We start from the raw sequence: 6,313 nt of genomic DNA, 5'->3' as shown, positions 1-6,313 counted from the left end.
GGTCAAGCTTTATGAGGAATAAATGCCAGTAAGAACCTAACAGAAAATTAGTTCACAGGAAACATTTTTGTCTTAAGAGATGAATGATGAATAAATATGAAAATTTGTGCTCATTAAATGCCATCTTTTTACATACAAAGACTTTATAAACTCTAAGCTTTTTTCCCTCAAAGATCTTGACTCTGTTTTTTACATGATAAACTAGAAATATTTGCTGGGTGAAAACACATTACAGTGGTACCCATCTACCCATCTTGAAATCATCACTTTCAGGGATCACTTGAGGGATGGGTCCAGATGAACTCATTGCTGCTAATACATATAAACAAGAGATTCCCAACACTATGCCAGAAGAAGCTGTTTCTAATTAGCTCCAATGTGTACTTTGTCATTGGTGGAGTTGATGGCGAACCATGCTGTGTTCTGGAAAATGATACCATCTTAGCTGACACCTCTTTGTGTGTCAATATTGTGTTACAATTACATAGATGTCACTTTCGGTCACCAGTTCAAATGGAATTTGCTTCATGAACCTAAATAGGCTGGCATTTGGGTGTCTGGCACACAGCCAAGCAGGTTTTTATCAGTAAAATAAAATGTCACAATGCAGTAGCCCCAAATGTCCTACATACCACGTCTTGAGTTGTGCTGATCCTATTGTAATATTATGCTCTCGCATATAAAAGCCAGTGGATGTGGCTATAACCATCAGCTCTCAAATGCCATAAATAGGTATCCATGGCTGAGAAATGACTCAATAGATTGCCTTGTTGAAAGGCAGGGACTTATGTATCCAGGAATCTTAACTCAAAAAAGGACACCAAATACTTTTTTTCCTCCTCTCCACAACATACCTGGATCAGTCAGTATTTGTTGCCTGAAGAATGCTTGGTACTATTGAAGTTTGTGCCAGACTCAATAAAACAAAGATCTTTAACTCTCTTCAATCTTTCAACCACTTCATTTCCCTTAAATATGGAAAAGCTAACCTTGCCTAGCTTTTCATTTTTTCACTGTCATTTCACCATATCACATTTAAATGACATTTAATCCCATATTCTCTTCTAGACTCTGAATACTCCATCCTTCCAATGACATTATTACTACCAGTTCCATTTCCTCTTTATCTTCTCATCACTCTTCCTCATTCTAATTCTGAAAGAAGGGATACTGAGTGATTCCCCGACACAACTGACCTCTGTCACCTAAGCATGAACAATTTATCTAAAATGGGAAAATTTCCATAACTCTCAAAAAGTTAAAGCTTAAATCAGTTATGAGGAGGCCCTGTAAATTTCTACAGAATATACATTGTCATTATTCTCCCTGTAAAACATAAGTAAATAAAGCAAAGAATGGGTACTTAGAATCTATAGTTGCTTGATGTTTGGATAAATTCCTTATCACAGAGTGTATGGAAATACTAATATGGATGAGTCAACATGCTGCAAACTCTAAACTTATCAGAAATGTTTTCCTGGAGGTGGGAGATCATTATGAGAACTTTCAGAAACATATTTATAATTAATTCCCTTTATTAAAATGTTTCCTAGACCATTCACATCAAAAGTTCTAAACCATTTAGATTCTGGTTACACAGAGCAAAAAAGTGAATAATGTACATTTCCAATTCTCTGTTGTTATGTTAAATTCAACATAGGCTGTGACTTTATATAATTTCTTATGAATGTCAGACCTTTCCATTTGATTTATACATATAACGATTTGGAGAGAGAGAGAGAGAGAGAGAGAGAGAGAGAGAGAGAGAGAGAGAGAGAATATGAATGCTACCATACTTACGGTAACAATGTATACCATAGCAAGTATGTAGAAGTCAAAGGGCAAGAAGACAGCTTTGTGGAAATACTTTTCTCTTTTATGTGACTATGGATATTGAACTCAGACGGTAAGGCTTACAAAGCAGGAATTTTACCTATTGAGCCAACTCTGTGGCCCATGACAAAGGATTTTGTTGTTGTTGTTGTTGTTTTTAAATTTAACTAATTGTATTAGTGCACTTGGGCATATCTTGGTTTATTTATATATTGCATTTCATAGTTTATTTTCAAATTATACAGAGATAAGCCTTTTTGATGTTTGTTGGTCTTTGACAAGTAAATATTTGTCAAGATATTTCTAATTGAAAATATGATAATTGTTTACATTTATAGAGTGCAACAATTTTATACATGCATAAAATATCTAATTATAAAATTGGGACAACTATAATTTTCATTTTCTCAAACAATTTTATGGGTTGATAAATTTCTAACTCAATTATGCTGAAATATATGGCAAAATATTATAAGCTATAGTCACCCTGGTGTGTTGAAGAAATTCAGTCATATTCTCTAATGAAGTCTATGAGTTCATTCTTTTTATAAATTAATCATTGACAGCAATTCCACATCAAATATTCCACTAAGAAACATCATCTCTGTCTTGAATATTTGGATATTTTCTTTAATTTTTAAAAAGAAAGCAGTCATTCATATTTTAATTTAATGTACAGTGTAGAGAAATTCTTTCAAAACTCTTGTTGAAAAACAGTCTTTCCAGGAGTGAAGAAATCAAAGAGTTTGTTTGGCTTATTTTTTGAAAGGATGAAGAAACATTCAAAAAGGTCACTTTCAGAAACATTCAAGACCAATTATTCTATACGATTGCATTTTGATATTGAAGCTTACAGATAATAAAAATAGCTAAAATGTTGATATGGCTGGCACGGAATCATCTACAGTGCTTGACCTGAGACTGCCTGGATATTTGTACAGGTGACAAAACCCAGGAAAGACTTGTCTCCAGGTGACATAAGAGCCACACACTGATTTCTTTCAGGTTAGTTGATTGCATTGTCAGGACTCTTGTGGTTCTGAATTTAGGGGATTAAAGGAGGGCAAATGAGCATTCTAGTTGGAATTTCATGGGCTTTCAAATGCTGCACTATTAAACTGCCACCTAAAGGAAATAATATCCTTTATCTCAGGCTCATCACATCATGAAAGAGAAAATTATAAATGGAAGAAAATAGTTATTATGCCAGTATTTAATGAAAGGTGTTTGGAGTTTTTTAAGGATAAATGTTGCATAGTTATGTAAGCAGATATTAAATAATACAAAAATGTTTGTATTAGTTATCAATTTATCTTTCTAACACCTCTGACTCTTATTTTAAATATTAGAATGTATTTCTGTAGAGTACCCTTTATCTACACTTGTTGGGGATTTCCACAGTCTATATTTTCCACACGTTTTAGTGATTTTAAGTTTTTGCAAAATGAGAAAAATGGGGAGATTAATTGGATTAATTGGTGCTTCACTGCAAAGAAGTTTCAGCAAGGATCAGAAGCAGATAGAAGATACCATTTCTTCTCAACCCAAGTCATGTCATGAAAAGTGGTTTAGGAATATAAATATGCTCAATGACACAGTTCCTGGAATTGTTAATTAGGAGAGATATTAAAATATACTTCCTCTCAATGCAAAAGAGAATTTTTCAAAGTTGAGTATGTTTCAATAAAGAGCTTTGTGAGATTGCTATCAATTTGTTAAGATTTATGAGTTAGTTCCCCACTTAGGGACCATTTAAAACTAGGTGAAAGCAATTGCATATAGTCACGTTCAGATATGCTAACTGAGTGTATCCCATCCTTTTTTAATACCAGGAGTCCATGATAATTGCTTATCACTGGTGTGGGAGGTCCTACTGTCTACGTGTTGCTTTTATTGGTTAATGAATAAAGAACTGCTTTGAGCCTATGGCGAGAAAGAACAGAACTAGGCTGGGAACTTATGCTGTATACTGGCAGAAAGAAGGGCAGAGTCAGAGAGAAGCCATGGAGCCACCTGAGAGAGACACCGGGAACTTTAGCTGGTAAGCCACAGCCACATGACAATACACAGATTAATAGAAATGAGTTAAATTCAGATGTAAGAGTTAGCCAATAAGAAGTGAGAGCTAATGGGCCAGTCAGAGATTTAATTAATACAGTATCTGTGTGGTTATTTCGGATCTAAGCTAGCCAGGTGACCAGGAAACAACAAGTGGTCCCCATACTACAAAACTCAGTCTGCATTCGTTACCCAGATGCAGAGGAAGTAAGATGAGAATGCCTCACTGATAAATGTACCAAGCCACATGGCTGACATAGACAAGAATAATGAGCTAATTTTAGATATAAAATTAGTTAATAAGAAGCCTGAGCTAATAGATCAAACAGTTATAAATTAATTATATTATAATTAATATAGACCTCTGTACATTTCTTTGGGATTGAATGGCTGTGGGACTGGGCAGGACAGAAACTTCTGGCAACCGAATAGTGATGCCAAAACAAGACTAAGATCTTAGATGGGGAGCTGTGTGTGGTGGTGTGAATGCAGGAAAGCTGACAGACTGAGCAGCTCAACTATGCCCCAGGCCCTGACTTAGATCTTTGAGTTGGTCTACCACAATAGCTTCCCCATCGGAGCTAGTGGAGATCATGGAGGGGATAGGCCCAGTAGATCCATAGCTGCAGGACCCCCAAGACTCAGGGCAACAGCAGGATATCAAAGAGTCTTTATGAGGGTTTAGTACTGACATCATAGCAGAAACAAGAGGACATCAACTCTCTTGATGATACATTGCAATGAATATTTGCAAGTAAAATCTGTTTGGACTGATTGAGATAAAGGGTATACTGTGTGACACATCCCAATATCCAGTGCCACTATGACAAACAGTTATGTGATGGAGATGCGGGAAGGGCAGAGAAGTGGAATGGTACATGCAAAGAACACTGAGGTTGACAGAGGAGTTGATCATCGCTCAGAGGTGTTGACAAGATTTTTTTAAATTAACTTTTATGGGGTAGAATGCAAGGAAGGGTGAGGGTGAATATGGAAAAACAGGGAAATGAGTGGATTTGAGGTACATATGAAATACCCAAAGATTCAACAACAAAATGTTTAAAAAATAAAATACATGAGAAGCACACTGCATTGATTGACAGGAGCAGGATGATAATGGAGACTCATTAGTCACTAAGTGGCGAGAATGAATGGAAAAGAGAAAATAAGTTATTCTGAGTGAAGTTCTTTCTTTGGAAGTATGTACAGGACTCTTGCCTTGCCTGTCTTTAAAGAATAGAGTGCACAGAAAGAGAAGAGAAAACAAGGAAACAAAAAGAAAAAAAGACAAAAAAAACCCCGCCTAAGATCTTAATGTATTTTTTAAAAATACTAGATAGAATATGCCTCCAGAACGAGTTCAATTTTGTGTGTTTTATTTTATTTTTAAAGAAGAGGCATTTAAAATGTTTTGCAACAATATTTATATCATAGAAAACCTTTGAAAATTCTTCATTAAAAATGGAACATGTTTAGTTGAAGAAAGATCAGACTCACAAGAATGTTCTACAAAGGGGGTTTAGGCTCACTACACGTGGTCCAAATGCACTGACCTAAAAGAAATAGAAGTCAGAGTGGTGTAAATTTTGATTTCCAATAAAGAAGAGATCCCATCAGAGATGTGCAAAAATAGAATATGATTTGGTCACTTTCGCAAGGGGACAAGCCCAGACTCTGCTGTTGAAGGGATTCTAGCTTTGGATAAATCATTGGTTTAATTGGAATTTAAGGTCCTTACAAGCATAAAGATCCCATTATTCTTGCCAAGATACATAATGAGGCAATAATTTCTACAGTACAGTCAGGACTCAGAAAAGGAGCAATGACTGTGGGAAGAAAGAATTTAAATAGAGGTTACAGTTTTCACAGATGAAATGGAAGAGTACTATCATTGTTTGAGATTACCCTTGATTGCCTGGACTTATACTAAAGGAAGAATAATATCATTGTTTGAGATTACCCTTGATTGATTGGACTTGTACTAAGATCCTAACTGTGAATATATTCAGACTGTCAAAAACAATATTCTCAAATGTTTTAAGTTATTTTAATGAATACTGTGTTTTGATGGGAAAAAACCAGAGATCTGAAGAACAAACATTAATGGCCATATCCTGGTTGGGTCATCAGCATTCATATCTTACATGAGCAGATTCATTGAAACAGGTTGTCACCACAAGAGGCAAGGGCGAGACAAAAGGATGAGTTCTCATCTACTAAGCGATTAAGTTTGATTTGTGCGGCTCAAAGCTCTGTAAATCTCCCAATACGTGAATATGCTTGATACTATTGAAACAGCTGTTTGAAAGTGGTGAGGATGAGAAATTTAGTGTTTCTTTAAAAAATTACCATAACATAATAATATTATTTAAGCTTTTGGAAAATGCATCTTTCCTTTCTGTATTGGCTTTTCTATATGTTG

The sequence above is a fragment of the Microtus pennsylvanicus genome, chromosome 5, assembly GCF_037038515.1.
Source record: "Microtus pennsylvanicus isolate mMicPen1 chromosome 5, mMicPen1.hap1, whole genome shotgun sequence".
NCBI lineage: Eukaryota > Metazoa > Chordata > Mammalia > Rodentia > Cricetidae > Microtus > Microtus pennsylvanicus.
This window is presented reverse-complemented; position numbering follows the sequence as displayed.